We start from the raw sequence: 13,418 nt of genomic DNA on the forward strand, positions 1-13,418 counted from the left end.
TGGAAGTGGCTCTCCACTCACTGAAGAGCTTTGAGTAGTGATTAAAGTGCTATATAAATGTAAGGAATTATTATTTATATGTATGAATGGACATATTATTGTAGGAAAAACTTTTCTGTTTCTCTTTCTTATTTTAGAGAAAGGTTTTGTGGATAGTCAGAGTCTTTTGCAATTACTCTGGTTTACATATTATTATTTGATGAATGTTTGTTATCCCTTCTGGTTTTTTACTTAGCCTCTTTTCTGACCACTACTACAGTATGTTTGTCATGTGAACCTCATTTCCCTGTCCACATTTCAAACCTATCCTTCAGGAAAAGCTTTTATTTCTGTTCTCAAAAGCATTAAGACAGTAAGTGAAGCACACCCTTCCTTTAGCAGCATTTGTTCTTTGCTGTCTTAAAATGTTGCAGTAATAGCTCTGCTCTGATTACAAGAGTAAGAGATTTAACAGATTCAGGAGTGTTGCAAATAAACTGTGCTGTAAAAACCTGTTCCTAAAGAGCATGTGCCTAATGCTAAGCCCCCGAATGTTTTTTATTTCTTTTTGTCGTGGTGCTTTATCCTGCTCACAGAAATATCAGATGACAGTTAACACGCGACCGAGGTCAGCAGGATTGTTGTGGCATTCAGACATTGTCCAACATGCATCTGGAGATTTAACATGTGCCAAGAAGATTCCAAGAAAATGCAATAATAATAATAATAATAATAATGAATTTTATTTATATAGTACATTTCCCTTACCCAAGATGCTTTATCCAAACCACAGCATCAAAATTTCAGTTTACAATTTAGACATGGAGCTAGTTGGGTCCTTCTGCAGAAACAGAAGATTTGAATAACAACTTTCTTGTATAAGTTAATTCACCTTTAATAATAATAATAATAATAATAATAATAATAATAATAATAATAATAGTTCATTACATTTGTATAGCGCTTTACCATCATTTATTTTTGTATTTATTTATTTTTTTAATTTTTATTTATTAATTTTATTACAATCAATACATAGCAATCAAGTTTTTACAAAAAAAAAAAAAAATTATGCTAAGAACAAATACATATTTTTTTATTAAATATTTTTGTATTTAATAAAATAATGCTAGCAGTAATTAAAACCGCTCCTGCCTCACAAATCCTCCATCATAGGTTAAAATCTCTGCTCTACTATTTGTCTGAGTGAATGCTGGATGTCATCCATGGCCCAATGAATGTTTACTTTGGTACTTTTATTTTCCTCTGACATCCCAGAGAGTTCAAGTCAGGTTGATTGATAATCCCAGATTGGCCATGTCTTATTGTGAATCTCAATGTGAGTTGATTCTCCTGTGGACTGGCTTTCCATCCAGAGTTGGTTCCTATATTATGCTCAATGCTGCCAAAAAAGGCTGCAGCCCCAAACAACCCTGAATTGGATTAAATAAACTTGAGTATATTATGTTGTGAGAAATAATTTGGTCCAACCCTTCCTAAACAGACAATACAAATAATTTTACCTGCAAATACAAAGGCTGATCACAAGCAGGACTTCCTTCTTACCAGCCCTTTCTCAATTCCCCTTCCACTGTATGAATCAGGAAAGGATTCCTCTGCATACTTCTTTGGAGAAACCCTATAGGTGCTTGTTTAGGAGGGGTTTGACAGACTAGCCTAGGTGCTCTTCTGGTAAAAGAATATTTTGGCTGAAACCTCTTCCACCCAATCAGGTGGAATGCTTCCTGAACACATGGTTCATACCACCCAAAAATAAACCTGGGATCCTGTGAGCTGACAAATGCTACTGCTCTGACTGGTGACAGGTTTGCCCCCGGTCTCTTTCTGCCACCGTTCTGTACCGTCCTGCCGGCAGCTTGCTTCCTGCTGCTTCCCAGAGCCTGTGGGGACTCTCCTCATTTTCAAAACTGCCAGCCTAATTGGAGGATTGTAAGATCTGCACAGCAAATTTTGGGTTAATAAGCAGAAGGTAATGTCCTATCTTGTTGCCTTTTGGCTGTTTGTAGAGTGTGTGCTTAGCCGGCATATTTTGGTATAGCCTGTCTTTTACTTTATTTATTTATCTTCCTCATTTCATCACCTTTATCTTTTGTAATCATGCTTTTTTAAGAAGCAGACATTCCAATATGTATTTATTCCAGTTAACTCAGCCGTCACTGTGAACAAAAACATTTGTGCACTGTTTATTTAGAGCATAGCAGGGAATGAGGATGGAAGCAGCTGTATTTCCGCCTGCTGGCTGAAGCAGTGCCCACCAAATGCCCTGCAAGGTGTCTCTTCCAGACACTTGACCTGCGACAAGACTGTAGCTGCTTTGTATTAATTATGTCCACGAGGCCCAGGAAAATGCCACTACTGTTCATCTTTACATGACCTGGATAAACGAGAGAATGGTTGTGCCTGTGTAAGACATGTGGATAATATCTTACTTTTCAAATTTGTCATGTAATGTGACACTCTGCTCTAAAATTAGACTGAAGTTTGGAGAGGGGAGTGTGGGCTTTGGGGCCTGTGGCAGTTGGGTGGTGGGGGGCAGGGGGCTTAGCCTGTGTGTTTAGGATTAATGCGCACAGCAGCTGCAAAAGGGTGGGATCTTGAAAGGTTGATACCGGCTTTCCTAACCTCGGAGCTGAGTGTCAGTGACACATGTTTGCAATATGCCATTCTGGCTTTCAGATATGGTCTTAAGCAAATTAATTTATGGATTTTAAAAGAAAAAATGCAAAACAAACACAATTGAACAGATGAATATGATAGCACTGAGTACATTGCCTTCAGGATAGGAACTGGTTCTTCACAACCTTGAAATGGATAAGCAGGTCAAAAATATATAGATATGTGATAAACTTACACTGTGCAGTACTCAAAAACAGTAATCACTTTATAAGACACTATATAACATTAACCTTTTGTATATTGAAATCTATTGCTTCACATAAATAGCTTTGAATGTGTTTACCATAAAATATAATATGTAACATAACTGTTTATCAGGCTGTATTGTTTGTATAATGTGCTTTTACCATGAATGTGATGTTGTTCATTATGAAAGGCACTATATAAATGTACAGTGCACTCTACATAAGAAATGTTTTAAAATTACATTTACCATGAGAGGTAGTATATAGGATAAATATTTTTGGCATACACTTATAATATCACATATTTTGATGTGGTATTATCATTAAAATGATGCAAAAGACATTCTTGGATTAACATTTTTAGGTCAATCTTTGTAAAGTTCACTGAGATAGTAGTGAAGGCCAATGCTATTTTCTACACTGTGGTGTGCAGGGCTGGTAACATCACTTCAAGAGAATTAACAAGCTAATTAAGAGGGCAGGCTCAGTGATGGGATGCACTCTGGACCCTCTGGAGGTCGAGGCAACAGAAAGAAATAAAGCAAAACTGAGTGCCGTTATGAACAATGCGGCACGTCCTCTCTGTCGCACACTAACATTGAGGACTTTCAGACAACAAATATTTCAGCAGAATAATTTAAACCAGCAGTGTCTCACTGGAATTGGATTAAATAAATTTTTTTTCCTCAGAATTCTACACACAACACCCCATAATGACAACGTGAAAAAAGTTTACTTGAGGTTTTTGCAAATTTATTAAAAATAAAAAAAACTAAGAAATCACATGTACATAAGTATTCACAGCCTTTGCTCAACACTTTGTCGATGCACCTTTGGCAGCAATTACAGCCTCAAGTCTTTTTGAATATGATGCCACAAGCTTGGCACACCTATCCTTGGCCAGTTTCGCCCATTCCTCTTTGCAGCACCTCTCAAGCTCCATCAGGTTGGATGGGAAGCGTCGGTGCACAGCCATTTTAAGATCTCTCCAGAGATGTTCAATCGAATTCAAGTCTGGGCTCTGGCTGGGCCACTCAAGGACATTCACAGAGTTGTCCTGAAGCCACTCCTTTGATATCTTGGCTGTGTGCTTAGGGTTGTTGTCCTGCTGACAGATGAACCGTCGCCCCAGTCTGAGGTCAATAGCGCTCTGGAGCAGGTTTTCATCCAGGATGTCTCTGTACATTGCTGCAGTTATCTTTCCCTTTATCCTGACTAGTCTCCCAGTTCCTGCCGCTGAAAAACATCCCCACAGCATGATGCTGCCACCACCATGCTTCACTGTAGGGATGGTATTGGCCTGATGATGAGTGGTGCCTGGTTTCCTCCAAACGTGACGCCTGGCATTCACACCAAAGAGTTCAATCTTTGTCTCATCAGACCAGAGAATTGTGTTTCTCATGGTCCGAGAGTCCTTCAGGTGCCTTTTGGCAAACTCCAGGCGGGCTGCCATGTGCCTTTTACTAAGGAGTGGTTTCCGTCTGGCCACTCTACCATACAGGCCTGATTGGTGGATTGCTACAGAGATGGTTGTCCTTCTGGAAGGTTCTTCTCTCTCCACAGAGGACCTCTGGAGCTCTGACAGAGTGATCATCGGTTTCTTGGTCACCTCCCTAACTAAGGCCCTTCTCCCCCGATCGCTCAGTTTAGATGGCTGGCCAGCTCTAGGAAGAATCCTGGTGGTTTCGAACTTCTTCCACTTACGAATGATGGAGGCCACTGTGCTCATTGGGACCTTCAAAGCAGCAGAAATTTTTCTGTAACCTTCCCTAGATTTGTGCCTCGAGACAATCCTGTGTCGGAGGTCTACAGACAATTCCTTTGACTTCATGCTTGGTTTGTGCTCTGACATGAACTGTCAACTGTGTGACCTTCTATAGACAGGTGTGCGCCTTTCCAAATCATGTCCAATCAAGTGAATTTACCACAGGTGGACTCCAAGTAAGCTGCAGAAACATCTCACGGATGATCAGGGGAAACAGGATACACCTGAGCTCAATTTTGAGCTTCATGGCAAAGGCTGTGAATACTTATGCACATGTGCTTTCTCAATTTTTTTATTTTTAATAAATTTGCAAACATCTCAAGTAAACTTTTTTCACGTTGTCATTATGGGGTGTTGTGTGTAGAATTCTGAGGAAAAAAAACTAATTTAATCCATTTTGGAATAAGGCTGTAACATAACAAATGTGGAAAAAGTGATGCGCTGTGAATACTTTCCGGATGCACTGTATGTTTGCGAGGGTTGAAAAAGATGGTTCTTGTGCAGAGGTGCTACCGATAAAAGATTCTCTATCTTAAAATGTTTCCTACAGTGGTTCAATATTCTGAGTGAGTGAAGTAATATTGGGTTATTAGTATATTGGCGATAATTTGCTTTTATTGGGGTGTAAAGCAAGGAACATAAAGATCAATGTATTTATTTATTTAAAGAGCTTCTGTAAAAAGCCAATTTCCCCCTGTGGACAAATAACTAATATCTATCTATCTATCTATCTATCTATCTATCTATCTATCTATCTATCTATCTATCTATCTATCTATCTATGCCAAGAACATATTCCTAAAACCATCACACCTATACTTGCAGCTTACTATTTAGACATGTGGCACAAGGTATGTCCTCCTTCAAAGACTGAAGGGCTGAATCCACATAACAGTTTATTTGCTGTCTTTAAAGATGATTACATATTTTTTTCAAAAATACATGATTTTAATTTAGAAAAATGGTCACTGTATTTTAATTATTGATTGTTTTAAATAATACTTCAAAGGGCAGAAAGACAGCCTAATGGTCAGTGTTGCTTCTATGTGCCCATATCCTGGCCTGAACATTTCTCTGTGAAGTCTTCCCCAACTGTACCTGTGAGGGTTATCCTTTTGGGCACTGTAGATTTTCTTCCAAAGACATGATTGCTTTGTTCTTTGGTAACTCTAAAATTGACCCTGTAGAAGTGAGTGTGTTTGTGTGTGTTTGCACTGTGTAATAAACTGATGCTCTGTCAAGGGTGTATCCTGGTGCAGTATACACCCAACTGTGAAGTGGATGGATGGGTTAGAAGATGGATGGATGGTACTGTTAATGCAAATGTTTGAGATAGCTTTCATAATGTAAAGCCCTATACAGGAAAAACACAGCTTGCCTTATTTTGCACTTTTACAGAACATCATGTTTATCATTGAGAGGTACTGTATATGATGAATAAAGGTTAATCAAGCTGTACTGTGGTCTTGATAAGGGTTTTTAGACCTTAATCTGCATAGAAACACTGTACAGGTTAAATGCTAATAGAAATATACCATGTACTAAGCATTTCAGAAATGAAACTTGGCATCAAAAGCACTATGTTGGATAAAGATGAACTTGTTTATGGTGTTAATGTCATAGGAATGAAACATCTGTCCAGTGTTAGTGTTGCTGCAGAACTGGCCTGGTCCCCATCTATGTAAATTTTGTACGTTCCTCCAGTGTCTGAATGTATTTTCTCTTTGTACATTGGTTCCTTTTCACATTCAGAATACATACATATTAGTCTGATTAGGAACTATGAATAAATTCTGCATGAAAGAAAGTGCATGTGACTCTGTAGGGAAAATATAGTATCCAGAAATGAGGGGATGGTAATAAATACTACAGCAATAGTCTGAATTTAGCTGACATTTATTATAACAAATGGTTGACATATATTATGCTGTCTCTATAAAATGTTTTGCCATGGTGTAACCATGAGAGAAAGTTTCTCAGATAAACATAGGGCTGACTTGTATTGTGCTGTTTATGATGTCACAATACCAGAATCTATGTGTTTGATACCAAACCTCATGAAATTTCACAATACTCAATACCTATTCGATACCATGGCAAAAAATAATCCCCTCCATCGGCCTTTTAATTAAAAGTAAGTCAATTACTAAAGTGGACAATATTGTGCTCTTTTACACTATAAAATATATGCTGTAAATAATAATAGTAACAACACATTTAAAATAATGTTAAATCAATCAAGTAGTTGCCCAGGGTGGACTGGTGAAAGAGGTGATCACCTGAGTGAAGGAAGGTTGACAACGTGGGAATATTTTGGGGTGCCAACATGGTCCTCCCCTTACGCTTAATGGTGTAAGAAAAATGACAGAAACGTCAATCACCACATAATACAGTGGCTTCTAATTACCTTACTTGGAGCTCCTTTGGTCACATCATCTTTGCAATAAATGACGCCTACTCCCAGGTGGCCTTCATTTTGAAGAGGCAGGATCAGTTGCCCTCATGGTGCGATTTTTCGAGACTGTGGAGGAAGAAAATGACAAGACAGTTAGCAGCAGGGTCCCCCCTCAGCCCGGGGTGGTATCCATAGATGTGCATGTGTGACAAAGGACACATGAGGACTTCAAGAAAGTGTCAGGGTGCCAGCCAGGTCAACTCTTTTAATCCTAAACTAGTTATTATTAAAGAAAACAGGTGTTCAATGGTACAAACATAGAATACTTGTATACAACAGAAATAAAAGACAACCTTCTCAGCTTTAAGAATCTGTCAGATTGGTAGTTGTGTCTTGTCTGGGAGCTGTGCCCTCTTTGCAGTTTGGGTGCACCTGGGCTTTAATAGGGGTGCGGGAGTCAGTTGCCCATGCTGGGCACTTTTTTGCCACTACAGGTGTAAGAAGAGATGACATTGTTTAGCAACAGCACCCACTCTCACCCTGGTGTAATATTGCTTACCTCAGATAAAGGAAGGAAGGTGGTCTTCTGACAAGCATGCGTGACAACAGTTATCATTTCAATAAAATAGGATTGGCATTCATGAATAGCAACAAACAATGCTAGACTTGAATGTAATGAGCAATGGACAAGGGGATTATCCCAGTGTTTTGTTGTTGGGGTTTATTATAACTGGAGAATTTCAGCATAGAGATTATAAAGAATGATATCATCAAGATTTATCTTTACCAAGTGCACATTCTAATTTTATTCTCTGACCTTTACTCAGCTGTAACTGGAAAATGCTGCTTAAAATCAATACTACAATTACAAATTTATACAATATATACTGTATGTATTGTGGAATTTATGAATTCCAATAATTTTAATTATCATTTCAACAAATTGTTTAAGATTGCTTTTGTACTTTTAAAATCTGATCTGTCAGAGAATCATTCTGTTAAGTTTGTAACGGCTGCTATTGTAAGATTTATAGTTGGATTTAAGGATCATTAGCTGGTAAAAAAAAAAAAACTATTAAAGTGTAATGGATGAGTCAAACTCATTTAAATTTCAAATGTCACAAATTCCTGTTGCTTTAATTGTCCAAATCTGTCTCTTTTTTATAAAAATGAATGTAGAGAAAAGCCAAGCAAAATGGCACCTTTTATTGGCTAACTAAAAAGATTACAATATGCAAGCTTTTGAGGCAACAGGCCCCTTCTTCAGGCAAGATGTAATGAAGAAGCACATAAAATATATACAGTAGATAAAAAATATATATACACACACTATGGTCTGAACATACTCCAGAATGACTAAAAAGGGAGATAAATTTAAAACTTCTGACGTGAGTTTCAGTAGGTTTTGTACCCTAGGAACCAAGTTACCCAAACTATTCTATAACATTTCAGTAATTATTTACCACTCTGATGCTGATCTTTCTGATCATAAATTAGGTCATTACAATAGCAATTGACAAGAAGAATTCATAATTAATTGTGGAATTACAGTGTTTGAGGCTTCCCCTAGAGTGCCTCTTTTTCTTGCATGATTTGGCTCAAAAACTAATCAGTATATCATCATCTCATAACAGGCTTAAGTTCTAAGTTTGTTATTTTTCCATCCAGCCGTGTTAGCTCTAGACTATCCTTAAGAAACTGTGACACACAGACACACACACAGCCAGACACACACCCATCATCGAGATATAGATATTTTCGATATCAGGGAACCTTAAAACATCGAGATTTGTCGAAAGCCAGAGATCAAAAGTTTTGATTATTCTAAACTTTTCGTTCCTCCAAATTAGATGATAGGTTATGGTGGTGAAGGGCGCATAGGAAAAAGAAAGAAAACTTCTGACTTGGCAGTCCCAGTCCCAGGTATATAGAAGCCCCCATAGTGTCTCTTGATAAAATTCTGTTGAATGATTCGTTGGCTGAAAGTTCTTGGTGTTAGTGTGTGAGAGAGAGGATGTGCAGCATTGTTCATCGAGGGCACTCAGTTTTGTTTTAATTCTCTCCTCCTCCTCCACCACCTCCAGGGGGTCCAGAGTGTGTCCCATAACTGAGCTTGCCCTTTTAATTAACTTGTAGATACAATGGGCCACTCTTGGAGTGGTGTTATCAGCTCAGCACCCCATAGGGTAGAAAATCACACTGGCCATCATAAAGTTGTAGAAGATGTGAAGGACGTTACTACCCACAGTAAAGGGACACAGTCTCCAAAGAAAATAGAGCTCGCTCTACCATTTCTTATATAGTTCCTCTGTGTTCTGAGACAAGCCCAACCTGTCATTAATGTGGAGCCCACTCCTTGAATATTGACCAAACACAGAGCCTCTTTGGTGTGATGAAAGTCAATTACCAGTCTCGTGGTTTTGCTGATGTTAAGGTGCAGACAATTCTCTTTGCATCAAGACACAAACTTCTCCACCTGACTCCTCTCTTATTCCTCTTATCAATACACCCCATAAGTGCAGAATTTCTGCAAGTGAGATAACCAGCTGTTATATTTGTAGTCTGAGGTGTGCAGAATAAAGAGAAAAGGTGACAGGACTGTTTGTTGTACTGCTGCAATGTTGCTCACATCTGTATCAGAAACACAGTCCACAAGTCTCAAAAACTGTGGGCAAGTGTACAAGCTTTAACCTGTCTCGCCTCTATTTATTTGTTTTATTTCATTTCTGTCTGTTATTGGATGAAACTAAAAATGCAAATTTCATGCTTTCTTGTGTAAATATACTATAGAAGTGCCTCTGGGAATCTTTTCTGTCCACTGCGATCAGGCAATTCAATGCTTCCTCAAGATATACTTCCATCCATCCATTTCCTAACCCGCTGAATCCGAATACAGGGTCACGGGGGTCTGCTGGAGCCAATCCCAGCCAACACAGGGCACAAGGCAGGAACCAATCCTGGGCAGGGTGCCAACCCACCGCAGGACACACACCAAGCACACACTAGGGCCAATTTAGAATCGCCAATCCACCTAACCTGCATGTCTTTGGATTGTGGGAGGAAACCGGAGCTCCCGGAGGAAACCCACGCAGACACGGGGAGAACATGCAAACTCCACGCAGGGAGGACCCGGGAAGCGACCCCGGGTCTCCTAACTGCGAGGCAGCAGCGCTACCACTGCGCCACCGTGCCGCCCTCAAGATATACTTGTTAAGTTTATTTCTATTTATTTATTGATTAACTGGCTTTATTAGCTGTCCTCTGAGTCTGTATCCTTGTTTTTTATGATTTTTGCTGCTGTATGCATCTATATTTTGCCATGGGATTAATGAAATTTATCTAATCTAATCTAATTTTATTTGAATAAAAGCCTTGAACCTGAATTGCACTACATGAGTTAAAAATTGGTTAAATATCAGCAGTAATGTCATATGAAGTACTATCTACCATATTGTTATTAAGTAAGTAGTATTGTTCTCCTCATAAAAGTGATTTAAGTTGTCCTTTATGTTCAAAGGGGGTATATACTGTAAAATGGAGATTTGTATATTTTAGGTAGTTGATGTAATGAATATTGCAATGGTGTTCCCTGCTGAGGACAACATTTAAATTGATTCTCGTTAATTGTCTTGTATTGTGCTCTTTATGTAGAGTATTTTGAGCCATTGTTAAACATGAAATGCAATATGTGAATATTATCTGATGTTGGTAATGTAACACATTAAGCAATGACATTTGCAATTAAGATGCTGTCTAAAGCCCTATAACTTTCTGATTAAAACTAAGTAGCTAAGTCTCCTAATAATAGCCCCTGTAAATCTTAAGGAAAATCATTTTGCTGGAAGGTGTTAATATTTTTATAATTTTAGTGGTGATAGAGGGACTTTAACTATTTTAACACATTACATTTCTATTAATACCTTTTGCACTAGGTTGTCCCTATTGACGAGGTTTTGATTAATTGACAGCATATCACTGTAGCCCATTCACGTTTCACTGCTCTTTCAGTACCTATACCTCCAATGCCCCCTGAAAAGCCATAGCAGTACTCACAATGTGATCATCAAGATATTATACAGTAGCTCATTAATGATTAATGGGAACTCATTGTTAACAATGTAAATATGACTAAAAATCTTTCATATAATTAGTTAGGATTGATATTGCTGTGATGTTCACCTGTCTGTCTTTCTCCAGATAGAACTCAACACGTAACATCTATAAAACTCTCACTCTCTTTCTGTCTGTAACATCAGGATTTGGTCAGGTGCTTGTTAAGGTACGGTTTCAACTACTTTCATTCAGTATGTTTGAAATGAATTCAGTTCAACTCTTTCTTTCATTCATTCGTTCATTCATGCATTCATTCATTTCATTGGTTCATCCATTCATTCAATTGATTTATTCTTACACTATACACTTCCACTTATAGTCCAATATGTTATATATTATTAGAAATAAACCAATGTTTAATTAAACCAGAAAATTGCATTAAAAACAAATAACATAATGCTAAATAATACAATATTCCACACTGCAATTTTATAATCTGATCTATGCAGATTTCTAAAGTATTAAAATTCTAGCCCAAAGTTCCAATAATCCAAGGTCATTCAGTCCAATTAAATACAGTGAAATACATATTTGCATATCTGACCAACATGCAACACATCCAGGGCTACTATAGACGCTCTGCCGTGCATGCAGCAGCAAATTACAGAACACAAGAAGATTTACCAATGGACCCATAACTGATGATGGCTCATCCACTCCATGGAGATTGAGAATGGAAGGAGCACGGCAAACATATAATTTCATGAGCTAATAGTGCATAATAAACAAGAATAGCTGTGTCAAATATTAACAATATTAAAATATTTGCTTCAATTTAGGTAGATAAATAGATAAATGTTTATTTATCCCCAGGGGAAATTTGGCTTTTTATTTAAATAAAATAAATATATAAGCAGGTAGATGAAAAATAAGTAAATAAATAAATACACTATGGTCTGAACACACCAGAATGACTAAATGGGCATAAGGGCATAATTTCCTGCACAAAAAATGCTCTAAAAAATGACCTACAGTGTATTGTTTTTCAGATCTAAAGGCCCAAAAGTGGGGGGGACCATTAAATGTTCAGCATCTTGCATAGCTAGACATTAAGCTCAAACAGTCAAACAGTATATTATAATACTGTATGTAGAGGTTTTCTTGTACTGGTGAGTCAGGGGGTGCTTCACAAAAAAGGAAAGCATTCATAAGTAATTCTTATGAACACAATTATTCCTAGAATTATCAAAAAGCAATATGAGCAGCAGTGCAAACAAGAGTAAGCTGTGCAAAAATTAGTTTTTGAAATGTAGAGGCTGATAGGAATTTCATAATATTGAGAGACAAATCAATATAGAGTTTGGGTAACCTTTATCTAAAGGTTCTTCCAACTTCAGGAATTTTATTTATCCTAGTGTGACGGTCTGGATTGTCTCCATGGTCTTGGACCTGGAACATTCACTAGTTGTAAACCAAGATGAGCTGAGCAAACGAGGACAAACACAGTGTAAGTGCTTCAGTGCTTTTATTTACAACAAACAATTTTCAAAAAGTGCTGTGCATCAATAAATAAATAATCCATAAAAATCCAGTGTAACTTGTGGAGAAAAAAAACCAATTTTAAATCCAGATTAAACAGTCATGCAAATCCAGATAAAACCATAGCAGCATCAGGTTCTTCCTCAGCCAGCCCAGCAAGTCCTTCACTCATCATCTCCCCAGCTCACCCTACCTAGCAGGTCTTTCAACTGGCAAAGACATCAACAGCTATGACCAACTCCCCTGACTCCCGTTCTGCCTGCATCTTCCAGAAGATGCATAGTTGGACCTCCATCATCCCATACACCAATGTGGTGCTACCTGGATCCCTGGGAGATTTGTTCTACTTCCCGGCTCCTACACTGTTCAACAGGGACATCCCATTAAGCGCAGTTCACTTCGTTCCACTCACAGAGCCCAGTTACACTCTCCTTGCGCCCGTATTCCTGCTGCTGTCGTCTGGTATTCTCCTGACCGTTCACCTCTCCGGCTATCCTTCGGACTGTTTTCTTTTGTCTCAAACAAATGTCCCTCCGGATTTTACTGTGCAGTCTCCCATTATAGCACAGATTGGGTACAGATGCTGTTCTCCACCTGCTGTTAGCCATGAATGAAGCACTTGACCAACCAGTTCGCATTTGCAGCCAAGCACCCCATTTTAAAACAAGTCTTAAAATTTTCTTGAAGTCAGCATAGTGAATTGGGAACAGGAGATGTACAGTCATACATCTTATTGCTGGTTATGATCTGTAGTGCTGTGATTTGATTTTACTATAGAATAGTGAGCAAACAACAGTCAAATATG

The 13,418-nt window shown here is 38.2% G+C and overlaps 1 protein-coding gene across 3 annotated transcripts in view; it reads left to right on the forward strand.

The window, feature by feature from the left end:
- The first annotated feature begins 1,798 nt into the window (after positions 1 to 1,798).
- The window catches only part of mypn (myopalladin), a 357,752-nt gene continuing 346,132 nt past the window's right edge, over positions 1,799 to 13,418 (forward strand). For 2 of the 3 annotated variants that reach the window (XM_039735149.1, XM_039735165.1), the window contains exons 1-2: positions 1,799 to 1,969; positions 11,219 to 11,300. The gene's annotated coding sequence lies outside the window, so the exon portion shown is untranslated. The remainder of the gene's footprint in view (positions 1,970 to 11,218; positions 11,301 to 13,418) is intronic. The other variant, XM_039735157.1, reaches the window with a different exon arrangement.

Source organism: Polypterus senegalus, chromosome 1 (genome assembly GCF_016835505.1).
Source record: "Polypterus senegalus isolate Bchr_013 chromosome 1, ASM1683550v1, whole genome shotgun sequence".
NCBI lineage: Eukaryota > Metazoa > Chordata > Cladistia > Polypteriformes > Polypteridae > Polypterus > Polypterus senegalus.